Genomic DNA, 19,544 nt, shown 5'->3' with positions numbered 1-19,544 from the left:
TTGTATGAGTATGCCACGGTTAATTCATCCATTCACCTGTTGATGAGCATTTGAGTAGTTTTTAGTTCTTGATTATGGACAATAAGGCTACTATGGATATTCATGTAAAAAAGTCTTGGATTTTTATAGGCAGAAAAGGCTAGACTCTTTTTAGCCCCCTGCATCCATCATTTCATCTTTCTCTGGGTCTTAGCAGATGCCGTTTTCCATGCCTAGAACCCTCTTCTCTAAATGCCTCCCCAGCCCCACTGTCATGTGACATTCACCATTTCACTCTTCATGTCTACATAAACCTCACGTCTTTCTAGAATCACTTCCCTATCTGTCATCAGTGAGTTGGGTACCACTGCCTATGTCCTCCCGTAGATATATTTTATATCTTCCCCCATTATAGGACTTATCACTGGCTATTGTAACTGCTTCTTTACGTATCAAAGTTTCTCTAGAATTTAAATTGTCTGGCTAAATACATGTTAAATGATTGAATAAATAAATGAATGAATGAAGAGTAAGGAGTAGGATCAAAGATAAGCACGGAAGAGAATTAAGAATCTTATATAATTAAACTGTGGTGATGGTTGCACAGTTCTGTGAATATACTAAAAATCATTGTATTGTACAAATCAAGTGAGTGAATTATGGTATGTAAACTATATCTCAATAAAGCTGTTTATAAAAAGGGAATTGACAAATAGTAAGTCATCCTGATGGAAAATATATTAAGGAGTGACCAAAAATAAGGCTGGAAAGAATTCTTAACATTTCAGCATCAATTCTAAATGTTATGGAAGACTGAATCATCAAAACTCAACTTACCATTAGGTTTTTATCCCAATATTCTTTTCTAATTTGATTCATTTACTTATTTATTCATTTTTGCTAGCAAAATGAATTTCAATGTATGTTAAAATTAGTTTTCTAACATGCTTTGTGTAATTTTTCTGCTGTGAGTAGCAATCTAATCTAGAATGGATAGCATAATAAACTAGGAGCAAAGAGGAGTGCATTCCATCCTTGGAACCATCCCTCTCCAGGAGACCTGATGCAAATCAGAACCCCTATTCCCTGTGTCATGAAGAATAAGTGAGGATTTACCATGATGATAAAATTGAGAAGTGCATTTGAGGCAGAGTATAATCTGCAAAAAAAAAGAAAGGCAGAAAGGCATTAATCATCAAGGTAATGATTGGAGGACTTGTCCTGTGGTGTGAATCTACAGGGTGAGGTGGGTAGGGGCAGGAGTATGAGACTAGAGAGGTGGGTTGGTGTAAAATCTCTTCGTCCTGGAAAGAGTTTTCGATTTCATCCTATGGTCAGGGTAGAACCAACATTTTAAAAAATTAGGTTCGTAAGAAGGAATGAAGGACCAAATGGGTCATTGTGAGGATAAGTTCAATAATGTCTATGAAAGAATTATGCACCCCTGGGAAGAGAATGCAATATAAATCAAAATCTCTTTTACTCATGTAATTTGACCATAGCATTAAGTTAGCCTCTCATTTGGATTCAAGCTTTCTTATGCCCATCTTTGTTCTTTCTCCCACCTTCCCTGAAAGTCTCTGCTTCCAAGATTAGTTTTGAATGTGTGCTCTGCTTAACTCATCTCAGGGGATCTTATTTTGTGTGTTCAGGATCAAGAAGTGAGGTGTACCTTGGGTGGTCTTTTGAGGACTATCTTTTATCACCTCAGAAATCCTACCCTGAATTGAAGCTTATCCAAAACGATCTGTCTTGGAGGGAACAATGTTTTAACCACCATGATTTTTATCTATTTGAGACAGTTTGATTTTTATCCATAACTATGTCTTGATTTCAGCACTTTGTGGGAGATACATTTCATACCTGTCAGTAGGCTATGTGTGAGACAGTGTATGTGTGTGAATGTATGTGTGTGTGTTTGTATGGGTAGGCGGAGGATTGTATTCAGTTTTTATTGCTGCCTAACAAATGACCACAAACTTAATAACTTCAAAGAACATCCATTTATTAGCTCACAGTTCTGAAGGTCAGAAGTCCAGGCAGACACAGCTGGTTTCTCTCCTTAGGATTTCATAAGACTGAGTTCAAAGTATTCAAATGGGCCAGGTTCTTATCTGAAGGCTCTGGGGAGGAATCCACTTCCAAATTCATTGTTGGCAGAAATCAGAACAAGGACATTCTCTTACATAACCACAGTGTAATTATCAAAATCAGGAAATTTAGTGTTGATCAAAGTACTATTACATCATCCACAGTAATATTCAAATTATTTCATTTCTGCCAATAGATCTATTATAGCTATTTTCTTCTCCTTCAGGATCCTACCCAGAATCAGCCATTGCATGTAGTTGTCATGTCGTTTTAGTTGCCTTTAATGTGTAATATTTCCTTAGTCTTTATCTTTCTTGACACTGACGTATTTTAGAGACCAGTTATTTTTATAGTATGTTTCTCAATTTGGATTTTTCTGATTTTTTTTCTTCATTAAATTCAAATGAAGTATTTTTAGCAGGAATGGCAGACATGCAATGTGTTCTCCTCAATGCATCATATCAGAAGGCTTATGACGTCAGTTTGTCCCAGTTTGGTGATGTTTGCTTTGATCACTTGGTGACAGTGGTGTCTTCCATGTTTCTCCACTGCAAAATGTCTGTGTTCCTCTTTGTGAGTAATTTGTGGGGAATTATTTTGATCTATGTAAATATCTGTTCCTCATAACACACATTTTAGCATCCAGTGATGACTTTTTTTTAACTCCTTCATTTTCTATTTATTAGTTAGCATTCTACTGTAAGAGAAACTGATTTATTTATTCATATCAATATGGACTCATAGATTCTTATTTACTCAAGTAAATTGTTAATAGCCTCATTTATACTGAGGCTCAGTTTCACCCAGATTTGGCCAGTGGAATCCTTTCAAGCTCACTTGCATGTCCTGTTGATACATTCTCATCATCTTGGATTACTTCCTTATTTTTAGGTGTAGGAAAATGTTCCAGGCTTGTCTTGCACTTGAGCCCTGGAATCAACCTTTTCTCTAAGGAGACCTGTTGCTTTTTAGAGGAGAATGTAATTTAGAAACTAGTCACTAGGTATGCTTATTGCTTCTGGAATGTTATTACTTTTGTGACTTCTCAGTAGAGAAAAAGCTAGGATATAATACACAAATATACATATGTATTTCTTTGTTTCAACAAATACAAATATTAGTAGCTTTGCTTGTTTAATTCTAGAAAATGGGTGGGTTTTTATTTCCATATTACAGATGGGAGAAATAATCAGAAGAGTTGGAACCACTGTTTTTTTTAAAATTAAATTTAATTTTTTTATACAGCAGGTTCTTATTAGTTATCTATTTTATACATATTAGTGTATATATGTCAATCCCAGTCTCCCAATTCATCCCAACACCACACCCCCCTTTCCCCCCTTGGTGTCCATATGTTTGTTCTCTACATCTGTATCTATTTCTGCCTTGCAAACTGGTTCATCTGTACCATTTTTCTAGATTCCACATATATGCGTTAATATACAATATTTGTTTTTCTCTTTCTGACTTACTTCACTCTGTATGGCAGTCTCTAGATCCATCCACATCTCTACAAATGGCCCGATTTCGTTCCTTTTTATGGCTGAGTAATATTCCATTGTATATATGTACCACATCTTCTCTATCCATTCGTCTGTCAATCGGCATTTAGGTTGCTTCCATGACCTGGCTATTGTAAATAGTGCTGCAGTGAACATTGGGGTGCATGTGTCTTTTTGAATTATGGTTTTCTCTGAGTATATGCCCAGTAGTGGGATTGCTGGGTCATATGGTAGTTCTATTTTTAGTTTTTTAAGGAACCTCCATACTATTCTGCATAGTGGCTGTACCAATTTACATTCCCACCAGCAGTGCAAAAGGGTTCCCTTTTCTCCACACCCTCTCCAGCATTTATTGTTTGTAGATTTTTTGATGATGGCCATTCTGACTGGTGTTAGGTGATAACCTCATTGTAGTTTTGATTTGCATTTCTCTAATAATTAGTGATGTTGAGCAGCTTTTCATGTGCCTCTTGGCCATCTGTATGTCTTCTTTGGAGAAATGTCTATTTAGGGCTTCTGCCCATTTTTTGATTGGATTATTTGTTTTTCTTAATATTGAGCTGCATGAGCTGGAACCACTATTTTTTTTTTTCATGTGAAGGAGTTTTATTCAGCAATCAGTACTAAATCTGTTTTTTCATAAACACTAATTTTTAGAACAGTTTTAGGTTTACAGAGAAACTTAGATTTGAGAAGATAGTACAGAGAGTTCCCTTGTGTTCCATGCCCATTTCCCCTACTATTAACATCTTACATTACTACAGTGCATGTTACAATTAATGAACCAATGTCTGTACATCATTGCTAATTAAAATTCATAGTTTATTCAGCTTTCCTTAGCTTCACTTAATGTTCTTTTTATGTTTTAGGGTCCCATCCAAAATGCCATATTACATTTAATTGTCTTTTTAGGCTCTTCTTGACTGTGGTGATGTCTCAAACTTTCCTTATTTTTTTATGATCTTGACAGTTTTGAGGACTACTAGTCCAGTATTTCATAGGATGCTCTTCTATTAGCATTTGTCTGTTTATCTTATCAATAGTCTGGGATTGCATGTGTTTTTAGAGAATGACCTCAGAGGTCCATCTTCATCACATCATGTCAAGGGTACATATTAGCAATACAATTTTTCACTGTTGACATTGACCTCAGTCACCTTGCAGAAAAAGTGTTCATCAGGTTTCTCCACAGTAAAGGTATCTCACCCACCCCTTCTATACTGTACTCTTTGAAAGGAAATCACTACCCAAAGCCCACACTGCTTCCCCTTCTTCATGGTAGAGTATCTACATAAATTATTTGGAATTGTTTCATGAGAAGTCTGTCTTTTCTCCTTCATTTACTTACTTACTTATTTATATAAGCATGGCCTCATGGATATTTATTTTGTGCTTTGAGTTGTAATCCAATACTACTATATTTTGTTGCTCAGATTGTTCTAGCCTTGTTCACTGCGAGGTCCAGCAGTTGGCTCCTCTGTCCCTTTGACATACCCCCATCATTGTGGTTTTTGTTTGTCTTTGAGCACTTCTTATTTTCTGGCACCACCAGATGCTCCAAGCTCATTTTGTGTATTTCCTGCCCCAGCAAGCTTGCTTTTTGTAATGATATTTGTTAGTCATTTTGAAACTATATTCTGTGTAGGTGTAAGCAAATCAGTAATATTTGGTGGGGAATGGGAGCCAGGTTTCTCACTCTTGGGGAAGGAAGTTAGAAATATGGAAAGGAGGAAGAAAGGAAGGTACCTGTAGATTTGGACTGAAATTTAACATTTCAGTATAAACTCATTGTTTTAAATTTACAGATATCACTGGCAATACTCCTTGTCTCAAAGTCCATTTTGTCTAATATTAAAATGGCCAGTCCAGCTTTCTGATGCTTACTGTTTACCTAATATGTCTTTTTCTGTCCTTTCATTTAAAAACCCTTTTTGTCTTTATATCCAAAGTGGATTTCTTGTAGATGGAAATAGTTAGGTCTTATCTTTTTAGTGGAAAATCTCTGCCTTTTAACTGAAGTATTTAGTCCATTTATATTTTGTATAATTACTGAATCCTCATGCAGTCTTTATTCCACCCCCACCCCCATTTACTCACCGCTCTCTTTTATCAGGTATCCTGCTCTATAAATTCCAGCCACTTCAGAAACTGGCAGTTCCAGTCTCTGCCTCCTTAGCTCAATGAAATCCCTACCTCACATGGGCTTCTTCTCCCTGTTCTGCAACAGGAAGAAAGTCTGGGTGATTGTGGCATAACGATGATACATATCTTATGGATTTCCCTTCTCACAAGGACTGCAATACTGTACTACTTGTTGTTCAATTCCTAAGAAAAAAAAAGCAGTGGTATCACATATTTTCATCTATTTTATTTATTTTTAATTTTAGTTTCCTTATTTATAGCTATTTTTGTTGTGAGAGCAAGTCTAGTACAGCTACTCTGTCATGCCTAGAAGAAGAGATACCCAAAGAATTCACTAAAGCACATCAATAAAAATACCATAGACCGTAATACAGGCAGTTATTCTGTAGCTTGTGTTTTCTTTTTAAAATTTTTTTCCAGCTTTCTTGAGCTATGATTGACAAACACTGTATATGTTTAAGGTATACATTGTGATGTTTTGATATACATATGCATTGTGAAATGATTTCCCCAGTCACGTTAATTAGATAGGTTGTGTTTTGTAGATAAATTGCAAATAAATTTCCACTGCTGAATTACCTGAATATCCTCAAATAAGGTTTCTAATCCTTTCAGATAACTAAAATTCTGGCCAAAGACAGAAAAATAGAAAGATGTATGGTAAGACAGGAAATAGAAATTATATAAGAACACAATGGCACTTTGTGCTTTCCAAGTTCTTTCACACACTTTTCTGTAAGGACTCTGTTGGTTACAAGTGACAGAAACCTAACTCAGAGTGAATTAAGCATAAAGGAGAATTTATTGGCTTATATAACTGACATCCCAGGGTATCTGGCTTTGGTTATACTATTGGGAATCTGTCCCTCTCCATTTCTCAGGTCCCATTTCTCAGGTCCCATTTCTCCTGTTGGCTTTTTGGCTGACAGTTTGACGCTAGCAGCTCCTGGCTTATATCCTGCCAGCTTAAGAGAGCTCCAGCCAAAGAGAGCTCCTCCTTCAGTCAACAAATAGTTATTTAGAGCCTGATACATATGGAATAGGGGATATGTGCAATAGTGAACTAGATAATTAGTATTCTTGCCCTCAGAGAGTTTACATTCTGGTCACATGAGAGAATAAATAAGTGAACAAATAAAATCATTTGGTCTCTGGTCATTAATTTGAAAAAATAATACAGGGTAATGTGGTAGAACATAAATATGATGGCTATTTTTGTTTCACTGTCCAGGGATTCCTATCAGCTTAAGGGGCATCTGACTTAAGACATGAGTTATTATGAGAAAAAGGCAACCAGGTGATCTAGGGAAAGAATATTGCATGGAGAAAGAAGAGCAGGTACACAGCTTCTAAAATGGAAATCGGCGTAGCCTGTTCTAGGTAGAGAGAAGTGAATGTAAAGAAATAGCAGATGATAAGATACATGAGATAGGTAGGAGTTAGATCACAGGGGCCATGGTAGGAGTTTAGATGTAATCCTGGTTACAGTGAAATGAGGACAGCTAAGAAATATAATGTGACCTTTTAGAATGATCATTCTGGAGGCTATGTAGAAGATTTACCAACACTGAACCAAGATTGAGAGTGTTAGTCTGGCCTTGATGATGTGCCCATACCTAAGTCAATCTCTGTGGCCAGAGTGATGCAATACTTTGATTGGTCCATCTCAGGATGTCCTAACTCCTGAGGCCAGGTGGTGAGGTCAACTCCATCTGAACTACTTGAACTAAAAGTAGGGTTGGGGCTGGCCCTCTCACATTGAGGTGTTATTTCCAGAAGAAGGGTTAGTGGGTAGATACAAATAACAAAACACCTGTCCACTCCATTTTCCAACTTAAGCAAAGAGTAGTTGCAGTTATTGGAAAAGTGCTGAAGCCCTGCTGTGTTCTGGGAACTAGCGCTTCCCAAGTCAAAAGAGTTTTCCTCACCAGCTTCAGGGGTAGCATCGGAACTCTGGGCAGGAGTCTGAACTCTGAACAAGGTCATTCAGGTCCTAAAATAACATGTGAATGTAAAATATACCATTAAAAAGGTGAAGATATGTTTTCTAATATTTTATTTTTGTAAACTATGGCCAAAGATTCCAGGAGAGACCACATTTGGGGGGGAAAAACATGTTTGGCACTCTGTTCTAACACCATGAGTAGAAGACGAAATCTTTACATTTCTATAACACAAATATTCTTTATGGAAAACTCGACCGTGTCTTAATCTCTAAGGATTCACTTCTTGAGTAACTTTGAGGAACTCAAATACAGTAAATCACTAGTATTCCCTGGTATTCATCTGGGAATTCTTGAAGGAAATAAACTGTGAGATAGTGGCACCACCAGTCAGGACACAGTATGTCCTCTATAAACAGCAGTTCTCAAAGATTGGAGAAAAAATTGCTAATGCTTCACCCATCAGGAAAAAAGGGGGGGAAATGAAAGGAGATTCCAGAAATTTCAGATCATTGAATCTCATCTCATCATTTCAGTTCCCGGGAAAGTGATTGAGGGTTTAATTAAGTTTGGATAGTCGAATAAGTATAACCAGAAAGAGTTTCACTTGCAGAATTTCCATATAACATTTGGATTTGTATAATAGAACCTGTCTTAAGGGAAAACCTCCTTCCTGGCTGGGAACTTTTATAAAATGAATCACAAAAATGTATATAAGAATTTCTGGTTTCTTTTATGCGGTCTCTGCTGCTGCGGCTGAAGTTAGAGCATGGATATTTCTCAACACTTTTCTTTTCTTAATAAACTGTTTGGGATGGCAGTGATTTGGGTTGTTACATTTGCTAAAGCTCCCTGTCTGTTATAAGCTTGCATTATCTAATGGTCAAAACAGGTAGTTATCAATTGTCCACACACATTTATTAAGTACAGATCCATGCAAAGCATTGTGTTAGATACAAAAGCATGAAGAAATCTGCTCCCTGTCTTTAAGAAATTTGGTGACAAAATCAGTGCATGTACAGCATCCTGAGAGGAGAGAGTAGCGTGGGTGTTGGCAGTTATGTGGGTGTCATTGAGAAGCTGGGATATTATTTAGGTCTTAAAGAAATGAATAACCCTTCGATCTAAAGATAGAAGAAGGGTAGGTGACTGGTGCTGTGTCATCCTTGCTTTTTCTCCAGTTTCTACCTGCTCCTCCAGGATTACCTCTTTTATTGCTACAATTTCAAATACTCTTTATATGTTCTCATGATGCCCTACTTTATATTCCTAACCCAAGCCTCTCTCTGGAGCAGATTCACATTCTGCTTCCTAGTGTACATTGCTACCATAAAAATTTTAATGGTACGGCCATTATGGAAAACAGGGTGGAGGTTATTCAAAAAATTAAAACTAGAACCACTGTGTGATCTAGCAATCCCTCTTCTGGGTGAATATCCAAAGGAAATTAAATCAGTACTTCAAAGAGACATCGGTGCTCACATGTTCATTGCAGCATTATTCACAATAGTCAAAATATGGAAACAACCTAAGTGTCCATTGATGGATAAATGGATAAAGAAATTGTGGTAAATATTTTTAAAAGGAGATTTTGCCCTTTGCAACAACGTAGATGAACCTGGAGGACATTATGCTAAGTGAAATAAGCCAGAAACAGAAAGAAAAAACTGTATAATCTCATTTATATGTGAAATCTAAAATCTCATTTATATGTGGAATCACAGAAGCAAGGAGTAGAATGGTGGTTACCCGGTGCGAGGAGGTAGGGGAAATGTGAAGATGTTGGTCTAAGTGTGCAAAGTTGCAATTATATAGGATGAGTAAGTTCTAGAGATTTAATGTACAGCATGGTGACTCTGGTTAATAATATTGCATCGAATACTAGAAATTTGCTAAGAGAATAGATCTCAGGTGCTCTCACCACACACACACACAGACACACAGAGTAACTGTGTAAGAAGATTTAACGTTAATTAGCTTGACGGTAGTAATCTTTCACTATGTATATGTATATGAAAACATCATGTTGTATGCCTGAAATATCAATATATACAATTTTTATTTTAAAAGAGAAAAGAAAAGAATGACTCAATGTGTCTTTTCTCTTAAAGTTGCTTTTCCTTCTGTATTCCATATTTTGGTTGATGGCACTACCAGTCATTACCAATTTAAGCTAACAACCTCAGAACCTCATTCTAGGTTCTTTAGTCTTCCTATATTTCCTTAACGCATCACCTTCCAAATTTAGCAATTTGACTTCCATTTATTTCTGACTCCATCCTTCCTTTGCATTTGGTATTTACTTGTACTGACACACTAATCATGTGGTGTTGCATATATGCATTTATGCGTGTGTGTGAGCTCTGGGTAGCTTACGGCTTCTTAGTCTTTGATTCCATTTCCAGTGACTAATGCCATACCAACGCCATGCCCAGAGACATAACGCATGTGGGATGTATGCAAGAAATGTTTGTTGAAGGAATTGTGTGTTAGATGTCTATTATCTATTCAATCAATTATTTAATAATTCACCCAACACACATTTATGGAAGACTGGCTGTGTGATTGGGACTGTGCCTACTTGATACTGAGAAGACAAAGATGAAGGAGACACACCATCCTTGCTCTCTGGTAGCTCACAAAGGACAAGGAAGAACAAACACATAAATAAGTAATATTGAAAAATTAAAGTTAAGATAGACCCAGTAATCTTAACCATCCACCATTTTCAGTCTCAACATATGTGTATATGTGTGTGTCATCTCATTATTTGATAGTGATGTTGCAGATTTTGCAGTGATATTCTCTCTCTCTCTCTGGCATATTATTTCAATGCATAATTAATTAAAATTTGGTAAACTCTCAAGTTGAATTATCACTAACAAAGTACTTGGGAGAATAAAAACATTTCCTCTTAAAGAAGTGTGTTTCTAAGAAGAAGAATATGACCCCTGCTAGGAAAACAAAAACATCATGGGATCCTATGATTAAAGCCAGTCCTAATAGAAATAAAAATTCACCACAGCTACCCAGGCTTGAGCATAAATCAAGATACAGTGAACTTAGGGACTGTAGCCAAGAAGCTAGTGATAAAAATCTGAGAATATTGATTATTCCAGGTAGACTGAAAAATTGACTTAAGAAAATTAAACACCTCAGAGAGGCAAAAAAAAAAAAAAAAAGAAAGAAAAAGCAAACCTTTCGGTTTTCCCCCGAAATCATCTTATCTCAACCACTTTCTTTTAAGCTGATGGAGAAGAGGCTGTTTCAGGAAAGTGCTAATGTTTACCCCAAAAGTTTCACTTGTTGTCTGACTGCTACCAGATCCACTTTGAAGATTTTTGAGGTCAAGTAAGGTTTTAGTAGCTCTTTTGAAGTACAAAAAAGGAAGAATGTTCTTCAGATTGAACCAGCTTGCAGGTTATTACTACCACTGAAAAATTGAAAAGGTTCACGATGAGCTTTCAAAATGGAATTAGTCTGCACAGCTACAAAAACCAAATGTTCTTTATGTTCGGAAAGGGAGAAATGCTATCCAGTGTTTTTCAAAGACATGTTATAGCACAAAGTAGGCAAGGTACATTAGATCAGCAGTTAGTACAGTATTTCATTTTAGCACACCATTAAAGTGATTAAAAATCTCCTTTCTTCAAGCCCTACCACACTCAGTCTCTGTAGACATTGCCTCTTACTTCATCCTAAAAGTTGAAGCCATCAAGTTTAATCTCCCTTAACTGTCCTACCTCCCTCCCCAAAACTTATCAATATCCACTTCTGTCTTTTAATCCTTTTCTTTCATTTCAGAGGCTGTGGGAAGGGAGCACCACATTGGGCACTGCTTTGACTATTTGTATAGAGTCCAAAAAAGCAATGGCTGAAACAAGGCATTCTTTCCCCTCATATCACTAAGATTAGGAAGAGGCATTCTGGGGCTGGTACAGAAGCTCTGTAGTGGCAACAATGACCCAGGCTCCTTTGATCTTTCTGTTCGTCCTTGCTTAACACTTGACTCCCTTCCAAAGAGCTGCCTCTCAATCCAAGAATGGTCACTGTAGCTCCAGCCATCATGTCCACATGCCTGGAAGTAGGAAAGAAGAAAGGGGGACGGATGTCAAAAGGACATCTTACAGCTTAGATAGTCATCTTTTAAAGGATTTTTCCTAGACCCAACAATTTCTGCTTCTATCTCATTGCTCACCATTCTGTCATAAGGGTAGTACTATCTCCAAGGAAACACGAGATAATTCTTCTAAAGCTCGGCACATTGCTTCCTCCAATAAACCAGGATTCTGTTAGAAAGGGAAAAGATGACAGTGGATTTGAATAAGCAACTCAGTCACTGTCATGGTATCTTAAATCATTTCTTCTATCTTCAATTTTTTCCCTTGTTGAAATGCTACAAGAAGGGTAGTGAGGAAAAGGAGCTGAAGCTTGGGCATCAGACAGATGTTCAAATCCTCAGTTCATTGCTAATTAACTCTTGGATCTTGCTCAAGTTATTTAATATTCCCAAGCCTTAGTGTATCTATAAAGTGGAGATAAAAATACCTATTGTGAACACCTGTTCGGGGAACTAAGTAAGTGTAAAGAACTGCTATAGTGCCTGGAACACAGTAAGTGATCAATCATTTATAGATATATAGATACCATGAAACAATGCTTTGATCTTCTTTGAAACAACTATGGCTTCTTATTGCCCCTGTAGGTACCTTTTTTTTTTTTCTGTCTATCAAATAAGTATTGATATACCAGATTTTGTTCTTGGCTTCCTGATACCCCTCATTCTGTGTTTCTCATCCATTATCTTGGTTTCAATTGCACTCAAATGCTGATTATTCTCAGCTTACTCAGACCCCTTCTTCAGCTTCTGACTCACCCCTGGCTGTTCTCAAAGTATCTGTAATTGGTTGAATAGTAGTCCCCTAAAAGATATGCCCACCCAGAAACTCAGAATGTGACCTTATTTGGATTAAGGGTCTTTCCAGATGTAATTAAGGTAAGAATCTTGAGATGATATCATCCTGGATTAGGGTGGGTGCTAAATTCAGTAAGCGTCCTTACAATAAACAGAAAAGAAGAAGACACACAGAGACATAGGAGAGAAAGCCATGTGAAGACGGAGGCACAGATTGGAGTTATGTGTCTACAAGCCAAGAAACACCAAGAGTTATTGGCAGCCACCAGAAGCTAGGAAAGAGACATAGAACACATTGTCCCTGAGAGCCTCCCAAAAGAATTAACCCTGCCAACACCTTTATTTTGGATTTCCAGACTCCCAACTTTGAGAAAATAAATTTATCTTGTTTAAGCCCCCAAATTTTTAATAATTTGTTGTGGCAGCCCTAGGAAACGATTCCAGTGTCCCAGACTGAAGTCATTGACCTCTCTGAATGTTCCTCTGCCCATATTTTCTAACTTACGGCACCACTATTCACAGAGACAATCCAGCTTGTCATCTTCAACTTCACCCCAACATCTCCCTCCTCGTCCAACCAATTACCAAGCCTCATATCTGACAAATTCTAGTATCTGGCCTTCATTCTCCACATTCATTTGCCACTTTTTTGGGTTTGAGCTACTGTCATCTCTTATCTGGAGTTATACAAGCCTCCCAGTGTGTGTTCCTGCCCCTTAGATTATCCAGTTGAGAGATCCAGCCAAAGTGCAGAACTAATCATGAGCCTGACTTGCTCAGAACTCTGTGATGGTGCCTGATTCTCTGCAGGTGAAGCCCAAGAACCAGGCTGGTGATGACTCTGTTCATTCCCTCTTGCCTGTGTGCCTTTGTCTATGCCGTCCCCACTGTTGGTATATACCTCTGCTCACCAGCATGTACCTGTGTTGCCAACCAATGCCACTTATTATCCGCTGCCATTCCATGTGTGCCCCACTCTAAGAAGCCTTCTTGATTCCTGTCCCAAGTAGGTGCCTTCCTCTGAGCTCCTATAATACCCTGAATGTTTACCATGAGCTGTAAGTTTTGCACATTGTATAAAATTTAAGCAAATTCATTATGGTGAGAATTAAAAGAAAGAGTCTAACTCCCCTACTGGTTTGATCTCCTTGAAGGCAAAGGCTGCTCTCCTTCACCTCTCCAGAAACCTGCACAGTGCAGGTTTATCCTCAGTAAATGGTAGACACATTTATCCTAGTAAATGGTTGTTGAAGGACTGAAGAGCTTAAATATTTCTCCTGTGAAACTACCAATTCCCTTTACATTGTTTTACCATCATTGGTAATCGTGTTCAATTAGTAACCTTGAAGTGATCTTAAATCCTTTTCCTTATTGGCCACTGCAGTCAATTCACCCAAGTCCCTCATTTCTTCCTTAATCACACAGGGTCTCTGCAGAGACCTAAAGGGACAGTGGTTGAATGTACAGGCTCCAGAGTCAGTGGGTTTGGGGTCAAATCCTGGCTTTGCCACTTTCTAATTATGTGACCGTGGCCATGTTATTTAATCTCCCTGAGCTTTATCCTTGCATCTATAGAACGGGAATGATCAGAGCACCTGAATCACAGGGTCACTACCCTTTACTGGTCACTAAAAAAAATACATGAGATAAAGGTAGAGAATATGTCAGATGAACTGAGAATCACACTGCTCTCCTGGCTTCAGTTCTCTAAGTTCAGCAAGGCTGTCACATAGACACGGGCTTTGAGCTAAATGTTAGATTTTATGGGTTATTGTTTTCCAGTGGTGCATAGGTGACTATTACATGCAACATCTCTTCTTCTACGTGGTCTTCTAGCCTTCTTGAGGTCAAAGCCTTTTTTTCCCCAGAGTGATTTCAGCACACTCCAAGGTGTTCTACCTCCCCTTACTATGTTCCCTTCTCATCCTCAACAAGATTCCTGTTGCAAAGTGTCATTTCGATCAGGATACCCCTCTTCATGGAAGGGAACAAAAGCTTCTGGTTCTCCATCAAAGAAAACTCAAATGCTGCCTCACAGGCTGCACGGTCCTCACCAAAGTGTTTTTCCTACCATACTGCTCTCACCTGCTCGTCCCTCTTAGTTTCTAGCCAAGGAACTTACCTATGGTCCACTTCAAACAGCATGCCTGATGGTGGGCTCAAAGCCACTATACATTTTTAATCAGGATAATGTTTTGGAAAAATATTAATGTGCTTTTCTCCTTTGCATTTTCAGTTTCGTGGGCCTCTCCCTAGTGAGGCTGAGGCATCCATCCACCAAGAGGAAATCACATTGTTACCGTGGGAAGGAATTGAGAAGGAACCAGGTAATGCTGAACTTCTGACATTTAAGATAGTAATTATCAGGAGGGAGATAGCTTGTGACCAGATTTTCTAAGAAAGAAGGACTTATCAAAATTCCTCTAGTTTCTATTTATTAATAAGACAAACAAAGCCTGAAGGCTGTGTGAAGCATCTTCTGTGATGGCCAGGCCATGAGATTTGCTGCTCTGGCTAGAAAGAACATATAACACTGAAAGACGGAAAAGCCCGTCTTTTCCGGCTTTAGTAGCTCCTGGGAAATGAATGGTAGATGGAGTTAAAGCAGTCCATTGAGGCTCTACAGTTTAGACATGGGTTGGAAGGAGGTATCTCATAAATGAGGGATATACAGCCCTGGTTCCTGGCTTCAGTTCTCTGAATCACTTTAGCAACTCCGTCACATAGATAGAGCTTTGGAGTTTTGTCTTTTCAATTTCATTCTCCTCCTTCTTGTAAAGCTGTAAGATCTTTTAGGGCAAAGAACAAACTTCCCACATCCCACAGTTTGGTTTCTGATTTACTGGTGCCAAAGAATGGGGAGTTCTTTCCAATAACCATGCAAATCATCATTAACTACTAGGTAGAGGCTTGGGATGAAAATACATCAGTAAAACTTGAGAGAAAAAGATGCAAGGTTCTCATTTACACCTTCAGGCTAACAAATGTTCATTGCCTTCTGAAGAATTGTGGTCATGATGGGGCATGTGAGGAAGGACCATAGATCGGTTTAAATCTTACTGCAAAGCTATTTCACATGTTGCATTTAAGAGCCTCAAGACTGACCAAAAATCAAAACAACTATTTATGCTAAGAGTTGCTGAAATGATTATGGGGACTGTGGCCAGACAGATTCAGTAATACATAATTTATGAAAAAGCAAAATGGGGAAAACATATTTTGAGTGAATTGATTAACTTTTTATTTGCTGAGTGTGAACTATATGCCAGGAACTGTGCTCAGGGTAAGCTCACAGAGATAAATGATGTTCAGTGCCTTCACATAGCTAATATTTATTGAATACCATTCTAAATACTTCATGCAAATGAATTTGCTAATACTAACAACAACTTTGTATGAACTGTTATTACTGCTTTTGCCAGATGTTCAAGGTCATATATTTGGTAATAAGTGAAGCCAGAATGTGAACCAAAGCAACTGGCTTTGGAGTTTGTGGTCTTTACCAATATGGTTTACAGTCTGTAATGTGGTTTTATGGCTAAATGCATAGGGTTGGCATCAGAGAGAACTGGGAAAACACCAGAAGAAAACTTAGGAGAATATTTTTTATGTCTTGGAATGGGGAAGGGCTTCCTAAGCATGAACCAAACCCCAAAGCCATGGAAGAAAAGACTGGCATATTTGGCTATATGACAAATAAAAGCCTTTGTATATTCAAAGAAACCATATATAAACTTTAATGTGTAAATACCTCCCTGGGGAAAAATATTTGCTATATATTAAACATACAAGAGAATCCTATATGTTTATAGGAATCCTACAAATCAGTGAGAAAAAAAACTCATCAACTAAAGAGATAAGAAGTAGGGTTTCCCTGGTGGCACAGTGGTTAAGAATCCGCCTGCCAGTGTAGGGGACACGGGTTCGAGCCCTGGTCCAGGAAGATCCCACATGCCGTGGAGCAACTAAGCCCATGCGCCGCAACTACTGAGCCTGCACTCTAGAGCCCGTGACCACAACTGCTGAGCCCGTGTGCCACAACTACTGAAGCCCACACACCTAGAGCCCATGCTCTGCAATAAGAGAAGCCACTGCAATGAGAAGCCCACACACCGCAATGACGAGTAGCCCCTGCTCGCTGCAACTAGAGAAAGCCCGCGCGCAGCAACGAAGACCAAACACAGCCAAAAATAAATAAATTAAATAAATTTTAAAAAAAATAAAGAGGTAAGAAGTAAATTAAGAAAAGGCAAATCACAGAAGACAAAATACAATGGTCAGTAAGCAATATTAAAAGATGCTTAATATCACTAGTAATCAGAGCAATGCAAATTAAAGCTTTGAGATACCTCCAACTGTTTAATTGGAAGTATCCAAAAGTTTATCCAGAAGTTTGATAAGAAATAAAAGGCACATTCCTGTTTGAATTAGAGATAGCAAAGGCCTCCATCAAAATCTTAGGGATTAGGCAGATTGCAGTGATTTTGAAATTCCAGGGGTACTTGTTGAAAGAGCCATGTTACTTTTTCTCTTTCCTCCTCATTTAATTGATATTTCTTCCTTGATAAAACTCACAATAAACCAAATCAGAAAGCTGAAACAAAATACAAAAATTAAAATATACTCAGAATGCTTACTCCAGAGTTTCCTGGGAACCCACTGCTTTCTGTCAATCGTGACGTGCTTCTTCCACACAGCACGCCTTCATGGAGAGAACATTTGTAACCACAGGCTGTTTTCTATTTTATTTTTATTTTTTGCTTTGTTTTATTTCTCTACAAAAGACATTTGTTAGCCCAAAGACCTAAATTAATCAGAAGGTTCTGAAAATCTGATGAAATGTGAGGAAAATGTGAGATTGGCACTTGTTCATGTTATTCTGAATAACAAAATCTCTTGAGTTTTTGGAAGGAAGGTAAGAATGCACTTTAGGTAGGGGCCTTAGAACCGTTTTCTCTAGGAAGCAGAGAAAACCAGGGAAGAGAAAATGTTGGGCACTGCAGAGAACGTTGAAAACTGCTCCAAACAGATAAGTAATCACTATGTGATAAACACCATGCATTTCACAGAGCAGCTCTTTAACGAGATTCACTTTCTGCTGACTCATTCAGATATACCTAGTGGTGGAACTTCAAAAATAAAAAAATGAAGAGAATTAAGGCATGATCCCATTATTCTCCTGGGAGAACTGCTGACTTCACTGGCATCAATCCTCTAAAGACTTATGCAAATTTTCAATTAGGTAGCTAGAATTCATTTTTCTTTTTCTGTAAGTATGTTACTGAGATTCTTTCTGGATAACTTCCATCTTCTAACATTTTCTGGATGAACACCCTGAAGAAGGATCAAATGGCTTTTATTCAGTTTGACTTTCTTCAGAACTTAAAAAAAAGTAACCCTTTTCAAGATACATTAACTCTTTCCCAGCACACAGGTATCACTGGGCAATCATAGTAACAGAAAAAGCTTCTTGAGTGTAGGGTTAGAAAGATGCTAGGCTGCAGGACGACAGATCGGGTGTTTAAGACCAGTTCTGCCCTTGATTTGATGAAATGCCATGGGAAACTCAGCTACCTGCTGTGAACCTCATATTTTTTCTTCAGTAAGATAAAGAGGTCATTCTTGATGACCTTTGGGATCTCTTTATACCTGAGGTTCTGAAGGCTGTGAGAAAATGAGCTCTAATAAAATATCCTGATACTCTGAAATATGAATCTCATAGCTTCAGTTAGATGTACTTTTAATTGTGTCTTTATACAGCAGCAATAACTTGTTCTATGAAACTGGTAACATTGCCACATTTTATCCGAAGTGTTTTCTCTGTTCAAGTTTTTTTTTTTTTTTCTTGTCCTTGACATTATTTCTAATTAGTTTGAGCCTGGTTATAAAGTCAGCAATTTCATATGCCAGAAAGATGATTTTCTGTCCCCAAATTTTTGTGTTACAAGGGGCTTGGTTAAGCTTGGTTATGCTGCAGAAACAAATTAACTCAATAAAATCATAGCTCTTTCAAAGTGTGGTGTGAGCCTTGTAACTCCAGGTCAGGTTTCTTCCCTGGAATGACTCAGTCTTCCTGGATGCTCCCATCCTGTGGCTCTTTTGTCTCAACTTAGGTCCTCCAGTTATTGCCACAGGGCAAGAGACAGCAAGAAAGTCACTTACTGACTCTGGCTCTTAAATACTTTGGGCCAGAAGTCACACACATCACTTCTGCTCATAGCTTATTGGCCAAAGCTAGTTATACAACACTGCCCAACTGGAAAAGGGCTGAGAAATGTGGGTCTGGGAGCAGAGAGATAGTCAGTGAACAATATATCTTTTTCTTCTGTATCTTTCTTCTTTTTTATACACCATCATCTCAAGCTTTTCATTTATTACCCATCAATCCATTCATTGTCTCATATTTCTTAAACACTAATTTTCTGCCAGGTACTTACTGGATAACTTAGGTACCATAAAGATGAATAAGATCCATTACCTTCACTTAGACCAAGGAAGAAGAAATCTACCATGCACTACACAGATACCATCTCATTTAATCTCTCCATTAATGCTAGTAAGGCATTGATATTTTCTTCATCTTTACAGATAAAAAGCTAGGACACAAAGAAATTAAGTAGCTGGCCCAAAATCACATGGTGAACACGTGGCTAGCCTATAATTCCTACTCTGGTCTGTGTGACTCCAGTGGCTTTGCTTTTTCCATCATAACCCCTGACTTGTCAGTCTTTGGTTAATTAACAGGAAAGACTGGCTTGACTTGGGAGTGAGATGAATAGATTGCTCTGTGTTTCTCTCACATAGGGACACAGTAGAGCGGGAGTCAGGACACTGAAGTCATTAAAAGGGTGACCTCTGAAGTCAAAATGCCCAGAGTTTTAAACTTACTAGCTTTGTTTACTTGGGCAAATTACTTAACTTCTCTAAGTTTTATTTTCTTCATCTGGAAAATGGATTATTCAGATAATTAAA

Source organism: Eubalaena glacialis, chromosome 17, assembly GCF_028564815.1.
Source record: "Eubalaena glacialis isolate mEubGla1 chromosome 17, mEubGla1.1.hap2.+ XY, whole genome shotgun sequence".
Taxonomy (NCBI): Eukaryota; Metazoa; Chordata; class Mammalia; order Artiodactyla; family Balaenidae; genus Eubalaena; species Eubalaena glacialis.
Note: the sequence above shows the minus strand (reverse complement) of the source record.